We start from the raw sequence: 23,538 nt of genomic DNA, 5'->3' as shown, positions 1-23,538 counted from the left end.
CAAAGCGCTCTGCTGTTTATGAACTTTTTCCGTTATAGTTCATTTCATACCTTGAACTTGTTCCTCTTTGTTTGGAGGTGCACATGCCCAGCATGTTGTTGATGCAAATCAGAAAACAATACAGAAACACGATGTTTGTGAAGGTCCGTTTACTTTTTCGTTAGTCGTGAAACGCCACCGCGGCGAACAACGCCACGTTGAATGAGCGTCGTGCGGGAATTACATTGGGATTTCTATTCGCCGATAACTGTCGTTTAAGCCGTGTACACGCCAGGAAAAACATCGAAAAACGCCGACTTCGTGAAAATCAATAAACATCGAAAAACATTCGCCGAATCCGCCCCAGAATAAAAACGTAAAACGCGGAAGCTTAGTTATAGGTTAGGATAACTGCCGGTTCAGTAATCAACAGTCATTGCAACGAGGGTAAAGTACACGTGTTCGCCCCTATATAGTCGGGCTGAAAATACCAGTCATTGTCATATTAACGAACAAGAGTTACATGCGGAGGCCGTTGGGAGGGAGCGGTTCCCTCGAAAGTGTGTCATAAAGCGGGGATGTCATATTAACGAAATGTCATAATAACGAACAAGAGTTACATGCGGAGGCCATTGGGAGGGAGCGGTTCCCTAGAAAAGGTGTCAAAAAGCGGGGATGTCATATTAACGAAATGTCATATTAACGAACAAGGGTTACATGCGGAGGCCATTGGGAGGGAGCGGTTCCCTAAAAAAGTGTCATTAAGCGGGGATGTCATATTAACGAAATGTCATAATAACGAACAAGAGTTACATGCGGAGGCCATTGGGAGGGAGCGGTTCCCTAGAAAAGGTGTCAAAAAGCGGGGATGTCATATTAACGAAATGTCATATTAACGAACAAGGGTTACATGCGGAGGCCATTGGGAGGGAGCGGTTCCCTAAAAAAGTGTCATTAAGCGGGGATGTCATATTAACGAAATGTCATATTAACGAAAAAGAGTTACATGCGGAGGCCATTGGGAGGGAGCGGTTCCCTAGAAAAGGTGTCAAAAAGCGGGGATGTCATATTAACGAAATGTCATCTTAACGAACAAGAGTTACATGCGGAGGCTATTGGGAGGGAGTGGTTCCCTAGAAAAAGTGTCATAAAGCGGGGATGTCATATTAACGAAATGTGATATTAACGAACAAGAGTTACATGCGGAGGCCATTGGGAGGGAGCGGTTCCCTAGAAAAGGTGTCATAAAGCGGGGATGTCATATTAACGAAATGTCATATTAACGAACAAGAGTTACATGCGGAGGCCGTTGGGAGGGAGCGGTTCCCTAGAAAAGGTGTCATAAAGCGGGGATGTCGTATTAACGAATGTCATATTAACGATGTTCGGCTCCATTCCGCTCATCCGTCCATACGTGTTAGTCTTAGCTTACGGCTGCGAGATGTGAGCCTCGCTTTCCTTGCTTTCCTACTTAACCGAAAACGAGTATACTAACTGCTGATTACGACGCGCGACAAGCACTGGCGCATGCGCAGAGGGGAGGGATCGGGAAGCCTGCTCGGGCGATTCATGACTTCGTATATGTGTACAAAATGGGGCAACATTTACCTTTTCTTGCTTCGAAATTATGAATAAACTATTAGTAGGCACACACAAATCACGCACATGTCGTAATTACTTTCCGTTTACGAAGGTAGTTGTACTACCAACGCCCAGGATCGCTCGCGCATCTTGAAGATGACCGTGTCGATATGTCAGACATTGTATTGTCGCTGGCTTTCGCTGCCATCTAACATTCACCTTGGATGTCCCATTCTCCCGCTGTAGCGCCTAGTGACGTTGTTGGATATTCGAATCCATCAACATGAGATAAAGTGGAAAAAAAAGGGCTACGAAACAATAAAAAAATGCAATCTGATAGCGTCTGAGGAAAACCCAGGAAAAACCCCAGACAGCACAGCCGGCACCGGGATTCGAACCCGGGTACCTCCCAGTCTCGACGTGAAATGCAACGCAATGGGTGCGTTTTTTTATTCTACCCGGGTAACCCCCGGGTTACGCGCCACGTGACCCGAGTGAGATGCCACGTGACCTGTGGGTAGGTACCCCCGTTTAGAAATGTCGCCCATTACGAGTTACGCCCGTCTCAGCGAACATGCCGGCAGAGGCAGACGACGTTTTTGACGAGGACATGATTGTAGAAGTTGCGGCACTTGTGCTGCTTGACGCATTCGACGAAGGGGGTGATGATGACGAAGGAAGAAAAAGGCATGCATCCAACGAAACAACAGTCGTGCTAAAGCCACCGAAATATGCTCGGAATCCAAAAGTTAAAAGACGCGCGACTCTCACTTGGCGTCGTGTGACGTCATAACCCTCTGCTACCCACCTGCTGTGCTGGATCAGTGAGAGTAGGTACCCAGAGTAACCCTCGAGCGCCGAGAGTTAAATTTTCCCCGGTAGGTTATGACGTCACTTCCGTCACCCTCGATTTTTCGCCCAGTAATGGTTACCCAGAGTTACCCGGGTAGAATAAAAAAACGCACCCAATGAAAACAGAGCCGTCTTTGGCGGCATCCAATAAGACAGCAGGAGAAGCGCGCGCATACCTACAGTGCGTGTGTGGATTTGGAACGGGTCCGATCGTAGTGTTCCGTGTATGCGCGGCATGATGCACACTGCTGCATTTTTCAATACCGATTCACTGAATCGTAGTTCACAACAGTTCTCGCGAACGTTTCACTGACAACATTTATCTTCACGTCCTTCGGACAGCGACGCAAGTCCGCTTCGCAACGTACACTATGTCTTTCACCGGGACTGCTCTATGGCGGGGCACGTGCAGCATGGACTAACAACATCGATGCACGAGCTGAAGTGTGTCGCTCACTGCGTAGCGTCGAAGCAAGAAAGAGCCCGGCATAATTCTTATTGTAGCTTCGAAACGGAATCAAACTTTTTAATTATGATAACAAGTACGAAATTAACGTAGCCTGTAACATAATTTGAAGTGAACCTGTATTTGCATTTAAGTGCCCCTCTAAAAGATCCTCTACTCATGTGAGTGGAATTCTACTTCACTTGGTGATGCACTGGGTCGTTAAAAAGCTACCGTCTACTTCCCAGTGCTCGAGGAAGGGGGCGTCCTCCGCTTGGAGAGCGTCTCGAGTGGTCGATTTGTAAACCGAAAAACCGGTGCGTGGCAGCACGGCAGAGTGCGTCAAAGCGTCCGTCCGTCCGTTCGTTGTTGGCAGCCAAGGTCGTCGGCTGAAGACTGGGAGGTGATGGGTTCGAATCCTAACACCGGTCTCAGGTTTTGCCCTGAGTTTTCCGAAGACTTTCCAAATGAATGTCGGCACAGTTCCCCCTGAAGTCGGCCCAGGACGCATACTAATCCCCCTGTCTCCCACTCCCTCCCGCTGTCCTCTCGCCCCACCTGTCCACGTCTGTACGCCGCTCATAGCCACCGGTGCTTCGCGGCGCTGTTACAGAATTAAAAAAAAAAATCACGCTATATTATGTAGCGCAACTCGTGCTACAGCGGAACGCCTCCGTCACGTGGGACGATGCTTATTTATTTACCGTATTTTTCGGCGTATAACGCGTACCCCTAAAAACGGACCGAATTTGAAAAAAAGTTTGATGTATAACGCGCACCGGTGCGTAACTCGCATCGCACTGGTGCGCGTTATACATCGAACGTTTTTTTTTTCGAATTCGTCCCGTTTTTAGTGGTGCGCGTTACACACCGAAAAATACGGTACTTATTTTGCACGAAAGAACGGAGCCCGAGGCAAAAAAAAAAAAAGCCTCCTGAACCTATACAGAAGCAACCGTAGAACGGACATAACGTTTAGTCTAAATAATAGGCCATATAATCTTAGGCCATTTTGTCCATGACCTCTACCTTCTTCGCCTCTGGTGCGTTCAGTCGACCGCACCTGCTCCGCGTCTTTTTTTTTTATTCCCTCTCGGCTTCCGGACCATTGTCTGAGGGAGAGTGTATGAGCGAAGGGTAGCCGCTCCGAGGATGTGGTTTGGAATTCCTCCGCATTGTTTAATACGTGTTCTTCTTCTTGGCGCGCCCTTCTCACAGCTTGTGTCTGTACACTAAAGATGCGTGGTGCAATCATAAAAAAAAAATCGTAATAAAAACAAGCTGAGTCACACCTGGCGGAAACGGCTAAACAAGCGGGACAACTTTGTAGGCAGTGCGAGCTCCTGTTACCCTGCGGTGAGCTTTTACGGGCGTGTATATGTACAACGACGACATAGCATGCGGAGTGATGTGATTTCAAAGGCCGTGCAACGGACCCTAGAGGCTTTTTTTTTTGTTGTTGTTGTTGAATAGTGGCACTGGGTGAATTGGGCCTCGTGTTTTGTTTGTCCCTCTGTGTTTCTTGGCCTAAACTACGTTAAAGAGTGATATTAAACGGTAGGAGCAACTTATTTATTTACACATGGTAACAAGACTTTCGTACACGAGACTGCACTTCTTCAGGTTACGAAAGATCCCCGGTTATCAAAATTGTTGAGAAGGCTTTTAATGGTCATTGGATACTACTTTAATATAATTGTCGATCATAGGGCTAGTTTTTGATGGGTCAGGGGTCCAGAATAAATAAGTTGCTCCTACCGTTTAGTATCACTCTTTGGTGTACTCATCACCGGCAACTTGACATCGCCTATTTTTCTGTCGTTGTAAACTACGTTACGAAGGTTTTTGTCCGTTTGAGTTCCACGGGTGATGTCCCAACTTAGTTGTATGCGCCGTGATTTAGAAGAAAACGAGAGTTCTGCGCGAATGCGACCATCTGAACATTCGCACCACTCGTGTATCGTTGTTCACAGTATTCTATTTTTTTCATTCTGCATAGGTATTTACTCTAACAGTAATAATTAGCTAACTTTTAAAATATCTGTTTCGAGGGCCGAAGTGTAGTTGTAGAGCGCTTGGAGAATTATCCGACCGATATGTTTTCGGTAAGGTATACATTTGGTGTGACATCTTCTTTTTCTTTTTTGCTTATACAAAAAAAAGTCCCGGGATATAGGTGTTTACTCCTACCATACAAGTTTTGCTTCAGTTTGTCACACACAAGAACCTTGGTACATTGAAGTGCGTTGGTACACAAGTGATACAGTGACAAGGTGCCTTGAAGTACGTTTTCGGTACCTTTCCCTTTCCTTCGGGGACTGTTGTGAGAGGTACTGCCCAGAAAGGGAGTCTTGCATGCATTCCAAGTTCTCCTTCACTGTTTACGTGTCCTTGAATAGTCGCGGCAGATGTGTTCTGCGCTTTTTGTTAAATAAAAGAAACACACGGCACCGGCTACTCTTGCACTTACGGCGTGTAAACCTCTCCCTTGTCCTGATACGCAGCAATAAAATCTCTGCCAAGTGCGAACTTTTCCGCTCAGCTGACGCGCGCCTCTCAGTCCACATGCACAAAAGTATGACGCATTCTCAACAGTCTGACCGATATCGGTTGTGAGAAGACGCGGCGACACTCTTCCTGTAATTCACACTGGCGTGCAATCAACTCTAGCTCCTGGATACTCGACACTGTCTGCCTGCAACTTTATTTTCTTATAAATAGGACCTGACTTTCCCGGAAGAAACCCGACTGCCCACGATTATTGTCTCCTGAATAAGTTTCGGACCAATTCGGGTGAACTGAGGTTTTCCCTGGGTTTTTCCGAAGACTTTCCAGGCGAATGTCGGCACAGTTCCCCAGGAAGTCTGCCCAGGACGCACACTAACCCCGATGTTGCCCACTCCTTTCTGCTGTCTTCTCTCTAGCCGTCCACTTCGCTCACGCTCATAGCCACAGTTTCTTCGCGGCGCTAACACGAACACACACAAAAATATGGTCAAACCCGATATCTCCAAGACTTCTGATCACGTATCAGGTTGTATCGAGTGTCATCCCACATCATCCCATCATCATCACATGCGCTAGTTTGTAGCAGTTTGTATGGATGTCAGGTGTCGATATCATTTGAGTGCAACAATAAAGTACGCGAAGCACATCAGATTTTACAACATGCGCTCCTTGTGACCATAACTCGCGAGGTATACATGCTTGACCAACGCACGCGCTTCAACTGCATCCTCCCCGTTTAAAATTCCCTCTAGATTTTCTACAGCACCCAGTAACAACATTGAGGAGAGTGAACTTGCCTCAAGCGGTAACGCCACATTGAGGCGCAGTCGATGAACTAGTGCGACATCTTGACGACAGTTATGTCGGAACTCTGCTCAGCATGGCTGGGGAGGGATAATGTCAGCGGTCCATTGGCGGGAAGCCAGAGGAGTCACGAGGCGTCGAAGTACGGAACGAAGATCCCCTCTCAGCAGCCAGGTCGGGCCAGACATATATGTACCGTAATTTCACGCATACTAGCCCCGGCTTTTTTTTTTTTTATCTAACGGGCGCTCTGCGGCTTATCTGATGACTATTTTTCCCTGGTATTTTCCCCATACGCCGGTTCCAACGAAAGGGCCGACAGTGTCTCTGGAACAGCACCGCCCTTCGAATGCACAGACAATGTGTAACAGTCAACATTCGAGTAGACTGACCATCCTGGTGCCTTCCCCCAAGCAGCTTTAACGAAAGTGGTGGCAGTGATTCATGTCTTCTGGCAGGTCACTGACCCCGTGAAAAACACACAACAAGGGCTGTCCGATATTGGTAGAACACTAGAACTGACCTCCTTTGTTGTGCAGCATGCCGACACCGGAGTATGACCACAGGGTCCATGGTCTTCTCATGTCTCCTTTGTCCCACGAATTAGTCGCGTCGTAATGCGCGCGGCTTATCTGCGAGTGCGGCTTATGCTCGTGAAATTACGGTATGTATGAATGAATAACAGCCAGAAACGTGTATATACCTGTATTTTTCGCAATTTGCCCTGTCATTCTGCGCGTGTACCAAAGAGCATACAAAACAACACCGCACATTCTCTGATTGACTTCACGGACGCATAACTGAATGACGGATAGCCCAAGTGTACGATCTTCTTACGGGTCACCGCTTGGCTCCCTCTTTGACAGACGGACATTTGCATTGTGAAATAGTGCATGAGACAGGATGAAGAAATACCTCATCAGAGCCGTAAGAGGGGCCCCGCCTCGGCTCAAAATGGAATCCTAGAAAAGGGGCGAATCGATCATTTATCGCTAATGAATCGAAGGTTTGCAATCGGTCTTTTTGTGATGGCTGTCTCATAAGTGGGTAATGTGCTGTATTTTAATAAACGGCACGCCTTTTAAACGGCGAATGTACGGGCGTTTTCGTGTACTGCAAAAATAATTTAATTTGGCGAGCCCAATTTTTCGCCAATCGGACGCGGGGCACACATTAGCGGCTGCTAAATTATCCTAAATTAGTGGTTCGGTTGACTTGCTTCGTGAAACGCGCGACAATGCGCAAAATGCATTTAGGAAATGTGGAATATAGAAGATTTTACAAAGAGGCGCGCGGCGCAAAGCAGCATGGGAACTTTGAGGGACACTGCTCTGTCGTCTGCTTCGGTTATGGTTTATCCCGGCTGACGCTGCGCACACCGGGCATGTTGTTGTTCTTCTTCTACCTCGGTCTCTGGACGTCTCGTAACGCTCTAATGCCCTCGAAGTGCCCATGATCCCTTGCGAGAGCCAGTCCTTGTGGACTTCCGCGTCGGTGCCAATGCATAGGCGCTTGCTTGACGACAATACACACAGGTGGCGCTTGCTTTTTTTTTTGTAAAAAGGTCTAGTTGACCCCAAGTTCCCATGAGCCCTTGCATGCAGTTGGCGCTTTATTTTTGAAGCGTGATGTAGGCAAGCTCACGCTTGTCCCATCCTACAGTTGGCAATACAAGGTCTATTCTGCAAAGTAGTGGTAATACTCACTACACCCTGAAAAAAGAAAGAGTAATTTCAGTTATTTATGAGACTAAATGCGCGCAAGATTAAGTCATGTTCACTGGGACGGTCGCATCTGTTCCAGTCCATTTGGAAAATATAGCGTCATTTTATTCCTCCTGGAACACTGACCACCGTACCCCAGGCGAAATAGCGGCTTGGTTTGACCGTTATTCCATGGAATACACGATAAGAACAGACGCCGGATGTTGAGAGTATTCCGGAATTCCCTCTCTGGAAAAAGTGAGAAAACGTCACTCCCTCAGAACCAAGGCGCAACCTTGAGCAAAGGAATGCCGCGGGCGTCTCGACGCAGCTCATTCCTCCTCTCAGCGCCGCCCTCTCACTCCTCTGTTTAGGGAGTGACGTCACGCTGCGGGACTGCGGCCGCGGAAGAAGCGCTGCTGCTTAAAATTCGTTTATTGATTATCTAAGCACTTTTCGGCCGATGCTGAACATATAATAGTGGCATCCCTTAACGAGCTAGACTCTCGCTCCCTCTCTCCCACAAAATTGCGGGTCCCTGTCCACATTCAACCCACTAACGCTCTGCCCTCAAGGCTCTCTTCACCTTTCTTGACACCATAGGACTTCGATCCTTATTGCGAAGGGGCTCATTATAAATGTAACAATGTGAAGTAATGTAATAATAATAATAATTAATGCAATAGCGTACAAATGTAATAAAGTTGTTGTTAGTGGTATCGGTTCCATGGGTGGGTTTACCGGGTGCGACCTTCCTTTTAAGGTTTATTCGCTGAGCTGGGGAGCGAATAGACCTCTACCCGAGAAACTTCATCATGACGTTGTAAGACGGACCGAAACCGAAACAAATCGGAAGGGGACGGCTGTGCTCCAGGAATGGGCACTTGTTCGCTGCCTTCTATTGAAAGAACAGTAAAGGACCTAAGGTCGCGTCTGTTTCAGGGACCATCGTAATCGCTTCAAGTCCCTGACTTTCGGGCGCGACCTTGTTCGCCCGCCCGTAGTTCAACTCTACCAAATTGGTGGCGCTGTCGGACACTATGACGTCATTTGTTTACAAACAGGGAGAGGTCTATTCGCGGTCAGAAGACGAGAAGGTGTAATTATTCTCTCCGTACACTACTTTTTTTTTTCTTCTTACCGGGTGGTAACCTGTACAACGACGCGTTATAGTGAAGTTCGCCATTGCGGCATTGTTTTCGACGAGGCAATTCTTGAGTGCAATTTTCGCGTGCTCTTAAGATTCACCTGTTTTCCAATTCGCAAAAGTTACGCGCTCCCTAAGGTTAAGGGCATTACATTATTACACCCACATTCGTATTTTCTTTTTCTTTTTCATAGCGTAAACCAAGAGATATATTTGACTTCGGAGTCAAAAGAGAAACAACCCATCTGCGCATTTGGCGAAAAACGTTTATTCTCACTGCATCGTGCACTCCACTCGTGTGCTTGTGGGGCAAGCAGGTGGAGATAGATAAGTAACTATTTCTCTTGGCATCTGGGCAAAAACTTTTTCTTCGTAATGCATCCGTGGTCTTTTGTGTACGGTCCTTTTGTGTATGTGTGGAGACAAAGCATAAAAGCTTTCTCTCGGCATCTGGGGATCTGTTCCCTTTTGTGCGCGTTTGCTCTTAACGTCTTAATGTATTAATGCTTTTAATGTCACGAATAGTGAACTGTGGTCGTGTTCAACTGAAGAACGAAAAGAAATCTAGTTCGTCAACTGTATACGCTGTTGGAGATAATGATTTTGCGCCAGGCGAAGTACTGCAGCGCCACTGCGCAGCGCAATGTCATGTTCTCATGCACTCTAAGAAAAAAATGAGTGAAACGGGCAGTAATTACATCTTTTAGTCCCCTGGACGTCAATTGCTCCCTATTGTAGTCCTATAACCCTGACATTTACTCCCCAGGACTGCAAATCGTCACTAAACTTCACGAATGGTCTTCCTAATGTAACAGTCTACGTATATATCTGTGCTCTTGGCCAGTTTGATGGCGTAAGTAGAGATGCAAAATTTCCATAAATCTTGAAGCGCTTTGAATGAATTTTTCGGGGTTTTTTTTCCGAAAAATTGAAAAAAATGGAAACAAACGCGGTTACTGCTGAGTCGAAGCATTGCCGACCATGCCACAGCATACAATGAGCTAGAAACTTTAGTAGTGTTCACCCTCTAGGCATAAATGCAGAGCAGAGCATCCCATGAGACTGCTGTCTACTCAGCGATAGGTAATTGGTGGAGCTCTAAGTCGGTGGTTGATGCCGGATTAGAGGCACCTAAGGCACTGCTGGCGGGTTGGAACGCGTCGAAGGCACGAAAATTTACATTTTTGAATTTTGTCGCCTGGAGATTTCGGGTATTTTTTCCGGAGACGAGGAAAAAAACCCGAAAAGAACTTTTTCCAAAAAATTTCCGTTTCGAAGCTTCGCATCTCTAGGCGTAAGACTGTACAACTCAAACAACTTAGCTATTTTCCATCCACACAGACTAAGAAATAGTTAGCGCTTCTTTCTTCGCAAATGGTGCCCATGTATGTCGCATGATTTTATATCACTCGATATATCACGGTTGACGATTTGATTCAAAGTATTTTCGTGCATGCACGCGAATTATGCACCTGGGACTCGTAGAAGAGAGCGTGAAAGGCCGTCTCCATTCTGTTACATTCATTTACTTCCGAAATGGTTTGTCTTTTGTGGCAATGCGTTTAGTCCCCAAAAGGAGTAAAATTACTCCTTTTTTTTTTTTTCCTTAGAGTGTGTGACATGCCTTAAAGGTCAGCTACGCCGATTTCCCGATGTGTTGAAACGGTTGTGATATTCAGAACGAGCACATCCAACTGCCCCCGAAACGCACCTTCGTTTGTCAATTTTGTCTTCCTATTACGAAAATTAATTAATCAAAGAAACCAAAACAAGCCATGGGCGCAGCCATTTTTGTGACGTAGATGGGATAAACCTGCTCCATCTACGTAGATAGAGAATCGTGCGTCTGATTGGATGAAAGCTGAGGCTTTCTCTGACTTCCCTGGAGTCTTCTCCCGTTTGCGAGGAAATCCAGTTATGGCCGTTATGGCCGCCGGCTACGATGGTCCGAGGTAATCCCGAGAACTATTGAACGATGGAAACAACAACCGCGAACTCACCTCAACATCATTTTCGGCGTGAAATTGTGATTATGTGCTCGAGAACTTAGCAGTTCAACCGTTCAGCTGCCATTCACGTCAACCCGTTTGCTGCTTTTACTACAAGTGCAGGAATGGGAGCGATTGAGCAACAACGTGAGATTTGGTGATTGTTTGAGCATATACCTGCAGAGGACTGGTCTTCAAAGAAAGAAGGCCGTATTTCTGCCCATGCACATCGTGCGATTGCCAGGCTTGTTACACGAGATACATATATTGTGCAGCATCATAGCGCGACTGCAATGAACGACGTAGGAATGTATCGCGACCACTCGAACTGCATTCGTTGAACCATTCGTCGGTGATATGAAAGTGCTCATTAGAGTTGCCCCGCACAAAAAGTGTTGGATGTAGTTTTGTAGTGTGTTGTTTATCTCGTAGAGCGCATCGCGGCATGTAGGTCGAGAGCCCTTATACGTATTTTTTGCATGTTTACTTGAGTGTGCACATTGTTCTATACCACACAGGCCATATTTCATTCATAATAGTTTCGCAAATAAACGCGTACGGGTCGATCTCATATTGCTTTTGAGTTAGGCATGCTGTCTTCAGATCAGGGTATGTGTATCCTGTTTGCTGGGCCCAACAGATGTTATTAAGGGTAGTGCAACATTTCCCACTTCTTGAACCATGCTAACATTGCCAGAATAAGGAACATTACACTGTGCTGTGTATTCCACACTCAGTTGTCTCGCGACGTAAACCCCAAATTATTATATTGGGTACTCCACATGTTCAACCGGTCAGCACTTCCCATATCCTATTTTTTTTAAACATGTGCTTAAAATTGCACAACTGTCACTCAAGTAACTTTGCCACCAAATTAGTCAGTGACAAAAGGTATATGTACTTTATCACAAATTTATTAACCTTGGTGGAAATGGTTGATGGTGTCCTCTGCCTTGTACAGTGCACTTCATAGCAAAATACGCAATGGTCCTAATGTTTTCCTTGTTCACAAATGCCCTGTCAAAGCTGAAAGACTCTTATCAAAATGGGGAAGCGGGCTTGCTTGTCGAGAGAAACAAATATGAAACTGCAGTGCTCAGCATAAATAACTGCATGCTCAGCAACTAAGGCTGGTGATGCCGAAGACCCAATATTTTTAGGTTAAAAGGAACAAAGGAGAAAAGACCACTGCAGCGTATTAATGTTGTTTCAAATGCGTTGCTACCAACCAGGACCTAAGCCTGACCTATGATCTAATAATAATAGTAGTATCTATCTATCTATGACCTATATGGACTTTCACCACTAGTTTGGTTTCACAAGTGGCTTCTAGTGAAATTCGAAGCTGCTCAGTAGAGCTGACAGGAGACTTGCAGAGTAGAGAATTTTTTATTTATATTTTCCAAAGAACATGTAAAAAACAATGTGCTGTACCAACTGTATTCAAAGAAATACAGATATACTTTGGTTTAGCTATGTGCATATTAGCAGATTACAGGTGACCGATGACACACAATGGGCGTCAAGGGTGAGAACACAAGAATACTACCACTGCAGGCACTGTCCTGAAATTCTAAGTCACCATTTGTCAGAAAGCAATGACCACACACGGCCTAAGGATCACATTGAGCTCCTTCCATTATTCTTTTTATTGACAGCATGTTGGCTGCCATCCAGTCCATGAAAGTGACCCTTATCGTTGAAAGAACGGTTCAACAGCAAGCAAGCTGGTGATAGTGTCCATGATGGCTAGACCTGAAGAGGAGATACAAGAAGGGACATAAACACACTACGTTGAGACATTGTGTATGTCCCTTCCTATCCCTCGTCTCAGGGTTTTTCGCTATGGACCTTCAGGATGTTTCCTTCCGGAAACTTTTTATTTTTATGTACAATTGTGAAGGTACAAATCACACAGTACTTTTCTTGAAACAAGAATCCATAGAAGGTGCACAGTCATCTTCAGCATTGCACACATCTATGGTACATGTTAATCACTTTGGAATGTCACAGACATGTCATGGAGGTCGGCACATGATTAGTGGTGTTGAGCAGACAACGATTTGTCATATTTTAGGCACAAAAAGCAGTTTTGGCACCTGCATGTTGAGACAGATGTATCTCTACATACTTTGCCATCACACAAATACATGAAGCAACAAATGTACCCTCTACTTTATTATGGTTATTAGTCAACACTGCCAAGAATGTGGGAACACAGTCTTGTACAACCTACACTCTTCAAAATGACCTTCACACACGACACACTGTAGGTCAATGAGACTCCAGAATGATGTCCTGTCCCTCCCCATTGGCTGAAAACATTTTTCTTTTACTTTGCATAAGGGGAAGTTAGTACAAGAAACGCACACGTTCCTTTTTTGAGCAAATCAGTATTCAGAGCGTTACCATACTGTGGTGGGCCTGCAGTGCATTACGTGGTACAGCACATACTGCACAAAATTTATGTCCCCCATTCTAATGACAGTCTTCTCCAGTTTTTCAAACTGCCATTTCCCATAGTGCTTTATGGTATGATTGATTGATTGATTATGTGTTTAATGGCACAAAGGCAACAAACGCCATAGACCGCCAAAACTATGGTGAGTGTGTCGGAGATGATTATGGGAAAGATGATGTGAGAGAGAGTGTGTGGTAGTTAAAACCTATCTACAGGTATGAGCGATGAGCGATGAGATTGACCAGGATAAGAGAGAGAGGAGGATGACGATAGCAAGCGAGCATGGCAGTTAAAAGCTATCTACAAGTGTGACAATGAGATATTTACATGAGGAGTTCGGTGATATTGGATAAAAGCGGAGCAATGCTTATCATCTACATCTGACTAAGAAACCCACACGTGGTCAAAAATTTAATGACGTTATCAAACGGCACAAGAGGGGTGTCACCCAGTAGAAGGGCTGGGTGGCGTGGGACATGGTATCTGTAGAATGCAGTGAAATACTGTTGGCGTTGGTGCTCGAAGTGAGGGCAGGATGCCAGTACGTGCAAGACAGTCAAGCTGTCACCGCAGTGCGCACAAGCTGGCGGATCCTGACCTCTGAGTAGGTGGTGATGCGTGAGCCATGTGTGCGCAATCCTCAATCTCGCGTAAAGAACTTCGGATGGTCTGTTGATGTGTTCAGTCCGATGCGGGGGGGAAACGTGTGGCTGTGTGAGGTGTAGCTTGTTTACCGATTGTAGCAGAAAAAGATACCACTGTTTCCGATCACAGGACGCAAGCCATAAGTGCTATACGGCAACAGTACATGCTGCTGTCTAGCAGTTGTTTGTGTTTGGACATGGTATGGTGCATGCAGGGTAAATTCCATGGTTAAAATATCCAAACGTGAACAACTGTTAGATTACATGTAGAATGCTCTATAGTACAGTAAAACCTCCAAAGTCGGACACCCCCCTACCTCGGACAACTCCCCATGATTTCGTTGCACGGGCAGGCTCCTATTGAAACTACATGGGGACGAAATTCTCTATGTAGGACACCTCCCTATCTTGGAAGTAGGATAGGGTTTTCCCTGCAAAGTCGGACAAAACCCTGTCCAAATTACCTCAATATCGGCCCATCTTTGCACCAAAAAGACCCAAAATGAGCCAGTGGCCTTGACTTTTGCCCCTTTTTTCCCCCTATACTGGTCTCAGCATTTTGTTGCTTTAGTTTTTAGAGTCCAAAAACAAGTGCTGTCAGTCTACATTGTAATTCTTTATGTGAGCACTTGTCTTCAGTTTGTCTAGAGCCTTTGAACGAGCACTGCACCAAAGCTATGAGAAGTGGGCTGACGCTTCAGAGACAAGTCCTTGCTGCTCGAAAAGCTCCAGAGGTAATGCCATTGAGTAGAATCCGAACAGAATTGAATATACTAAAATCAGTAATAATTATCAGTAAAGAGTGGGTAGAGGTACCAATACCAGGCACCACCACCAGGTACTACTAAGGACCTTAAATTGAAGAAGGGGGACATTTCTCACAGCTGTGATCTCTTCAATTTTTTGTTGCCGTCATATCCTGTAACTCGGACACCTCTATAAGTAGGAGACGCTTCGGCTCCAACATAGGAAGGTTTCTCCTTTTTTTTTTTGTTCCGTGTCATGTGAGCACAAACAATATATGCTTTTGCTCATGCTGCACAGCAAGGCGAATTGAGCTGCATGTGAGGATAACAACATGAAACCCGAGGCGCGGAGGAAAAGACATGACTTTACGGTCTCTGTGTCAGTTGTTTCATGTTGTAATTGCGTACCAGCTGGCCTGTACCTGAGAATAGGTTTGATGCATTGTACACGCACCATAGACATGCAGTATGTGGTGTGTTGTGATAGTAATGCCACTGCCAATTGAAGAATAATGCTCCAGGTGGATTGTTTCGGTACAATCTTGAACTATGCGTACCAAGGGGTAGGGCATCTGCGTGACAGGTTTACCTGGAAGTAAGAATGTAAATGTTAGCTGAAGTCATTGAATAATTAACATTATCAATATACTGCTGTAGCTGATACAAACAATAGCACACAAGATGCTCCGATATGTTCTGCAGGAATGTCTCTGTACTCACAATATTAGTACAGCAGCTACAGAAAGGCATAAAACAAGTTTCTGTATACATGATACCACTTGAGTGCAACGAAAGCTTCTGCTGCACTGCCTGAACACCACGGCGGACAGATTTACCTTACTTCACCTGAGAAAAAGTATGTACTGTTGCACACATGATGCTGTTTGAATGTCTCGAAAAACATAATTTATGGCCGAAAGACATCAACTGGAAGATTTCAATTTACCTTAGTCAAAACTGAGAAAAACTATGTGCTGTTGCACACATGAAACTGCTTGAACTGCCCTTGAGCGCTCTGGAAGAACACCTTATTTGTGACCAAAATACAACAGCTGAGCCAACATTGAATTTATACCTTACTCAAAATACACAAGATGTGCTGCCGTGCATATGATACGATGATACTGCTTAAATGTACTCTGAAAGCGCTGGCACCTCAGGCATGGTTGCTCTAAGCTAGCGAGCAACAGCAAGGGTATATGAACACAAGAAGTCGAGCACAAGTGATGGAATGCACTTGATTAATCAGAAAATGAAATGTCTCAGTACCAGGTGTCACTGTTCCGTCAACAAAAACAGATGAACTTTGAAGGGGCGTCTGGTTGGCACTGGTGACAGCCTTCAGCTTGAAACCCAGACGGTGATAGTTGAGACGTGGAGTGCAAGCTTTTCGGTGGTGCCAGAATGCCTGCGAAATCATTTAACAAATAAGGCAATTCCAAATCTGTACTGAGAATACACCCGCTGGGGCGTAATCTCTAAAGGATGAAGCAATAACTGACAGATAGCGTATTTTTCTCTTCTACGTGATGCAACTTGCACCGCATGACTGACTTGTCTAACATTAGGCGTCTTACCTTTATCTGCTGCCTAGTCCTGCCCCTGCAATCTCCTGCTGCAGATAAGGTTGGCACAGCATCCCGGACGAGACATCTTCGGCTTCTTGTGAAACAAGTTGCGTATTGCTTCCGTAACATTCGTATGAGCCAGATGAACAGATCAAATCGCTGCTTTCGAATGTGGCACCCAGTCGGAGTTGTAACCGATTGTTGCAGTCAATAGACTTCTCTTTCGCCTTTCGGATAATTGTGGTTTGAAACATTGGAACTGCATGCTGAAGTTGCTGAAGTGTTCTTGCAGACGGGAGCAAAACGCTCACGCATTCTCGGCACGCAGCACAGAACACGAATCACACCAGGAAGTTAGTACTGGCCTAGCAAATGCTTTGCAGTCGAAGGAAGCAAAACTCACGTTCCTCGTGGGTCCAGAAATATACTGGCTCCCTAATAGCGAACTGTTTATCACTTCCCCAATGTGAATCTGCGCAGCAGACGGCTCGGCAGAAGAAACTGGCCGGCTTGGCGGAAGAAACCGAGCCAAAAGTCATGCCAAGCCGGAGCGCGGGCAGACCACGAATGTGTCGTCGACACAGGGTTTGCGGGCCACAAGACGGGATGTCAGTGAAACTAAAAATTCACTTTTTCGGAAAACCGCGAGGAGTTTGGGATAACTATTTTGCATACATAATCAGTGTTCCCTTATGAACACATCGTGTGAGTACCATTCTATTCTGTAACACTCGAAAATCGGCGTAGCTGAGCTTTAACAGCCAATACGGAAGCAGAGCGAGTGTTATGTTACCTTTTCGCTGAGTTACATTACGCCGCGAAAGAGCGATCGTGACCCCTCTGTGCCGTGCCGTCTCATCTGCGGCGCAGTAATATTTTGAGAGCCGACGGACTAGATTTCCTTTCCTTCTTAAGTTGAACTACGACTGTAGTTTACAGCAAATTCGGTAGCATTAGTTCACGAAGTTCTTCGTTTCTTCGTCATTTTCCATGCTGTGTGAGAAAGATATCTCCTTCACGTATTACACCATCAAAGGAAACACGTTGGTAAAATGAGTGGGGCTGTATCACGAGTGTGGCGCGCATACATAAGAGAATATCGACATGTCACCAAATTAATTAAATGGAATTACCCATTAATGTAAAATGGCAACAAGAGAGGGCTACACGAGAAAACGACAAGCTCTGGCTGCCAAAAGACACAATTTTGGGAACCGGTACCCAGTTTTAAAAATCGTTTACATTCAGTGGTTTTTAGTCGTTTTACGCATTGGACACACGCACCTCACACACGCTGTTTTTACTGCGCAGGGAAGAACCACCTGAACGCACGCACTATAAGGAGCAGCTCTCTGTGCTGCACATCATAATCACGTGTCCTGTACACTGACGTCATCGTCACTGTCACTTTCAAGAGTTTTACCGATATCAGTTGCCACTTCACCCAGCCTTGTTGTTGAGTGATCAACCTCTTTTACCTGTCATGAGAATGTACGATTATATTAAAGATATTGGCTATTTAAATGCTATATAGTTTTACCCAGCTTTGCTCATTGTAACTTTATTGCGTTACTCGATGCAAAAAGCGACTCAACACTTCAGCTGTGTTGTCAGAGAAAAGCCCCGACGATTGCTCGTCGTCTTCTTATAATCATTACTTACTCTTACACTCATGTATCACGTTTTATGTCTGAATCTTTCTAAAACGATAATTTTAGTTAATCTTTCTGCTTTTACATAGTCACTAACCACCATTGTCTTCTCACCACAGCTTTGGCGCAATATGACCTTAGTTGTCAGTGCGCCATAAAAACCCGGATCATCGTCACGACATGTCACCAGAATATTCCGCTGTAGATGCTGTGACGGGTTTCTTTTCAGTTTTTTATTTTTATTTTTTCCGTTTCTTTCGCAATATCGAGGATAGAGAAAAAAATAATACCTCTGCCAGCACAGCTCCCGTTTTTACGCGCCTATACAGTGCCATAAATTAGAATTTTTTCCGATTCAACGGGAATATTGGGCGGACCGCATGACGTATAGGTGTCAAGCTTTTTCCAGTTGTTGCGCAATACACACGGATGTGGACTGCCTGCCTTCTGTATAGAAGGGCCTTGTGCAAGAAGCAGATAAAATAGGCATTGGGGTCAAGCGTTTCTGTTATATCACTTCACGTACACGACTCGTGTTGCACGCGCCCTAAAAAAACCTTATGCATCTGCTCAAGGTTCCTCTCGGCCCTGCCATTCTGCAAACGCTGTCGACAGGCCAACCTCCCTTACGTTTGCGTTCGAGGTGGGAACGCAAAGTTTCCGCGGATTTTTAACTCCTGGGCGCAAAGCCGACTTTTTATTTTTTGTTTGATTTTTTGGAATTCTTCCAACGCCAACGAATAAAAGCGCAGATGTAGTTCCGTATCGGGACCACTGGCTTTTTTAAAGAAAAAGAATAAAAACAAAAATCAAACCTCATCAAATCATTTTACGTGAAAGAGGAGCTAATTAGTGACGAAATTAAACAGGAATGACCTTCATATATTGCGTGAAACATATAAAAATTGAATGCCAAAATGCCAAATTCAAGAAATGCCAAAAGGGATGGAAAATGGGTGGAAAAGCGGATTTACTGGTCGAAAAAAAAAAAAAACGCTTCTCACATTTCAGATGAACACGGGGTGTAGAGACAGTCATGCTGAGCGTGCGGCCCTTGCAGTGCCCATAATGGTTGCTAAATTGGCACTATGCCAAGTTAGTTTTCGGACATGCAGTTAGTTTCCATGTCACGTCGAGAGTGGGAGGTAACCGGGTTCGAATACCGGTGCCGGCTGTCCTGTCTGGGGTTTTTCGTGGGTTTTCCGCGGACGCTTTCAGACATATGTCGGCACAGTTACCTTTCTTTTTTTTTAGTTGTAACACAAGGCCCTACCCATAGATCGTCATGCCGAACTGGGGTAGTTTATGAGGTATGTGCATACGGCGCCGGCAGGTCTTAGGCGTCAAGAGACTGCCGTAAATGTGGGAGATAACAAATGAGCTCCCATGCATGCAGGCGGAGGAGACCCATATGCACACGCGAATTAGAATGAAAAGAGAGAGAGAATCGCCCACACCATTTCACACCTCCACGCAGGTCATCCGACGCCGTCACGGTCTAATGTGCCGACGGCCTTCTCGCAGTGACCTGCCCTCCTCCTGCTTGCATTACACTGGATTCGTCACCTATATATTTCCACTTGGCGTTATTCATTTCCTATAAACCCTCGTGTGTTCTTTTTCTCGAGTGTGGTTTTTGTCGTTATTATTATTATTATTATTGTTGTTGTTGTTGTTGTCTGTCAATATTATGTCTGTTTACGTCTTATCCTTACGTACATCTCTTGCACTATGCGCTCGTATATTTTGCCTAACAATCAGCGCCTTGTTTTGTTTGTGTGTCGGGGCAGGCTCACAAGCCGTCTCTGGCTTGGTCGGCCCAGTATTTTCTGATTTCTGCAAGAAGGAGAGATAAAATATATTATAATTGTCGTTATTATCGAACAATCTCCCTCCTGATTCCTTCAATCTTACATCATATCAGCTTACATTCAATAGTTATTATTAATTGGCCGTATTTTCTTCTCTTCTTTTCTTTCTTTCTTCATTTTTTTTTAGAACCTATGGTTTGCTTTTATTTGCTCTCTCTCTTTTCTTGTTAGCTTAACGGCTGTATAATTCATTTCTTTGTATTTTATGCGTAGTTTTTTCTTCTTCTTCTTTTATGTTTTCAGTGTTATTATTCGCCTTTTGTCTGGCGGTGCCGGCCCACAAGCCTTGGAGGCTGAGGCGGGTCAGTTTTAGCTGTGTTATCCTTAGTTTACAATAAATCGAATTGAATTGAATTATTCCTACTATATATTTTATTCGCTTAGCGAAGGTACACCAGTGCAGGCCCGCGTAAGCCTGGAACGCTTGTGGACCAGGCTGTCATAGTGTGCACTGTAAACAAAATGAAAAATTGCAGCCCAATATGAGAAATAACGATGGCAAACGAAACCATGGAATCGAAAACGAAGCATGGACCTCAGTCTATGAAACACGGTGAACAAGGCTAAAAAGTACAACGGTATAAATATTATTTTTCTAATTATCACTACGACTGCTGCAGATGCCGTCGGCATGGACCCCACAGCGTGACAAGATTTCCTGTTTTGCTGAGCCCGCTGAGGATGCGATACAACACAAATTCATTAAATGCTTATATATAATATGCTAACACCCTAAAAACAGGCCTACACTTGTATTGCCAATGTATGGCGGGACAAGCGTAATGCTTGCACTACTTTGTCTGTAGGATGGGAATGGATTCCGGGGTTCAAGCGCGCACGTGGAGCATCTGTGTATTGTCATCAATCAGGAGGGCTGCCTGTGAAGGTGAAGCACGTGGAGCAGAAGTACATATGTGTATATATATATATGTATTGGCATCATCGTGGTCGTATTGCAAACTGTAGGATGGGACAAACGAAAGCTTTCCCACATCACATTTCAAAACTAGTGCTGCTCTCGCCCTAGAAACGAAGAGCAAGATGAACTCACTGCCAATGAGAGAGAGAGAGTGTGTATTGGCATCAAATGGAAGGCCGGCCAATGCCAAACATCACTGCTTTTCAGAATCGAGACACAACACACGGACAGAATCGATGCCGCATCCCATTGTAATGTTAGCGTGTAATGTTACGGGTTCCCTTTACAATGCGCTCGAAGCAATACTGTTGCTCCGAGAGAGAACATGCCATTTGTTTGCCATCTAACATTACAGCTCGTCTTTGTGTCGTCGCCCCCCCCCCCCCACACACACACACACGATTGCATTTAGGGCTGACTCACTTTATGTGGCTCAGTCGCTAAAATGATTGCCACCCAGGCCGACGCTGAGGCGTAACCCGGTTTTTTTTCTCCGACACTGCGAGGGAAATGTAGACGCATTTCCCTCTGAAGTCGGCCCAAGACAACATACCGTCACATCGGCAGGTAGATCGCTCGAGTTAGAACGAATTGTGGCGTGAGGATTTCGTATATTTAGTCAGGTATGGGAACTGCAAGTGTATAACTCAAGTGCATAATTTTGTGACTCATCCAACCAGTCAACAATACAACTTAATACCTGGGGAATATCTCACGGAGTTTAGAACGAATGGCGACTTGAAGATTTCGCATGTTCAGTCACGCGCCAGATTTGGAAACTGGAAACGGCAATAACAAAAGCTACCAACGAAGCAACCATCATGCCGCGCGTAAACTTGCTCGAAATTATTATTATTCTTTATCATTCCGTGTAAGCGCCGCGAAGCAACTATGGCTATGAGCGGCGCTCGAAATTGTGAATAACATTATTTTCCGCGATTGTACGTAATGTTGCAAACAACGAGAATTGGCCAGGGCAGATCACAATTAGGGGCGACAAGAGACAAGCAAGCCTCTAACGCCAAGAAATTAACGAATTCAAACAACTCAGCACCTCTTTCCCCTGAGTTGTTTGAACACAACAACAACAACAACAACGACTTTATTGTGAGAGGATGAATGGGGAGTTTCATCGCAAGGGGCGATGCTCTACCCCATATTGCTTGTCCTGATGCTGGGAATAAAATAATGGCCCCCTTCATAATAAGGATCGGAGTCCTATGGTACTGAGAAAGGTGAAGAGAGCTTTGAGGGCAGAGCGTTGGTGTGCTGGATGTGGCCAGGGACTAAGCAATTTTGTGGGGGGGGGGGGGAGTCCAGCTCGTTAAGGGATCCGGAGAGTACGGTTCAGGAAGGTTGGTAGTGTGGGCAATGGAGAAGAATGTGCTCTAGATGATTGCATTGGGGAGAGTAAACTTGTCTCAAGCGGTAACGCCACATTAAGGCGCATTCGATGAACTAATGCGGCATCTTAACGAGAGGTATGTCGAGGCATGCGGAAAGCGAGCGCTGGATCAACTCTGCTCAGCATGGCTGGGGGAAGAATGTCAGTGGTCCATTGGCGGGAAGCCAGGGGAGTCACGAGGCGTCCAAGTACGGACCGACGATCTCCTCTCAGCAGCGCCATACGCGTGCGTCGCCGAGACGAGAGAGCTGCTTCTGCGGCGCTGTCGGCACGTTCATTTCCTTCGACAGCGCAATGGGCTGGAACCAGGGATTTCCCTACACCCCCCTCAGGGGGGTGTACACCCTTCCTGCATTTTTGCAACACCCCCCCTGAAATTTCTCAGGTGACCCCACCCAGCTCGGTCACCAACACGTTCTGGTAGTGAGTCCGGAGCAGCGAATTACATCCTGTGCTGTCAAACTTGGGCTGTAGGACCACAGTCATGCAGATGATCGTACGATGCATTTGTCCAAAATCATTTAAAAGTGACTGTCCAATGCATATATTGCGCGTATGTACGAGCAAAAATGCGTGCGGTCACGCAAACTCAATGTGGATCATGAAGAGCCATTTGCGCCCAACTCAACCAAGCGGGGTATTCTAATGTTTTCACCGTTGATTGCTAGGTGTTCGTTGACAAGATGGTAGTCTCGTAACTTTGTCGGTCGTGTGATTATGCATCTTATTGTTGAAATGCCGTTCACAATGAATCTCTATTCTAATGTACTGTGTTCTAAAGTAATGACATGTACAAATAAACCGGGAAAGCTGTACAGATATGTCACCGTTGTGCCACGATTCTTTCCGTGTCTAAGAAAAATTCTGTAAGTGGAACCTTCACAAAGCATGACCCCCCCCCCCCTTGAAAGCTGGGCACCCCCGCAGTAGTGAATTTCTGGGGAAATCACTGGCTGGAACCCATCAGAGAACTAGTCTGTGCACTGCTTCGTAGACAAGGTTGTAAGCCGTCAACACATCCATCACCAACGGTGCGGATGAGCCTTGTTTGAACACGTAATGTTGCCACAGCATTGCCGGCACAACAATAATACAACAGTAATAGCCTGTTCAACTTTTTTTTTCTTTTACTCTATTTTATATAAGAATTCACGCGCGTTATTCGAGTTGGTGATTTATTAATACTGTATTTATTCGGATAGGTTGGTTATTTATAAATGGAAGATCCTTCTTACCACATTGCAGAACGAGCTCTCATTGGTGTC

At 45.4% G+C, this 23,538-nt stretch overlaps 1 protein-coding gene and 1 long non-coding RNA gene across 3 annotated transcripts in view; one reads left to right on the top strand and one right to left on the bottom strand.

Moving 5' to 3' along the window:
- The window catches only part of LOC135379009 (mucin-12-like), a 546,819-nt gene that overhangs the window by 365,648 nt on the left and 157,633 nt on the right, over positions 1-23,538 (top strand). The gene's annotated exons all lie outside the window — the stretch shown is intronic.
- LOC135375839 (uncharacterized) lies at positions 15,114-16,679 on the bottom strand. Its single transcript, XR_010417409.1, has 3 exons — positions 16,436-16,679; positions 16,128-16,266; positions 15,114-15,447 (listed from the first exon to the last, which is right to left on the bottom strand). It is a non-coding gene; the product is annotated as an uncharacterized LOC135375839 (long non-coding RNA).

Source organism: Ornithodoros turicata, chromosome 1 (assembly GCF_037126465.1).
Source record: "Ornithodoros turicata isolate Travis chromosome 1, ASM3712646v1, whole genome shotgun sequence".
NCBI classification, from domain to species: domain Eukaryota; kingdom Metazoa; phylum Arthropoda; class Arachnida; order Ixodida; family Argasidae; genus Ornithodoros; species Ornithodoros turicata.
The sequence above is the reverse complement of the archived record's forward strand: the minus strand, read 5'-3'. Positions and strand labels throughout refer to the sequence as shown.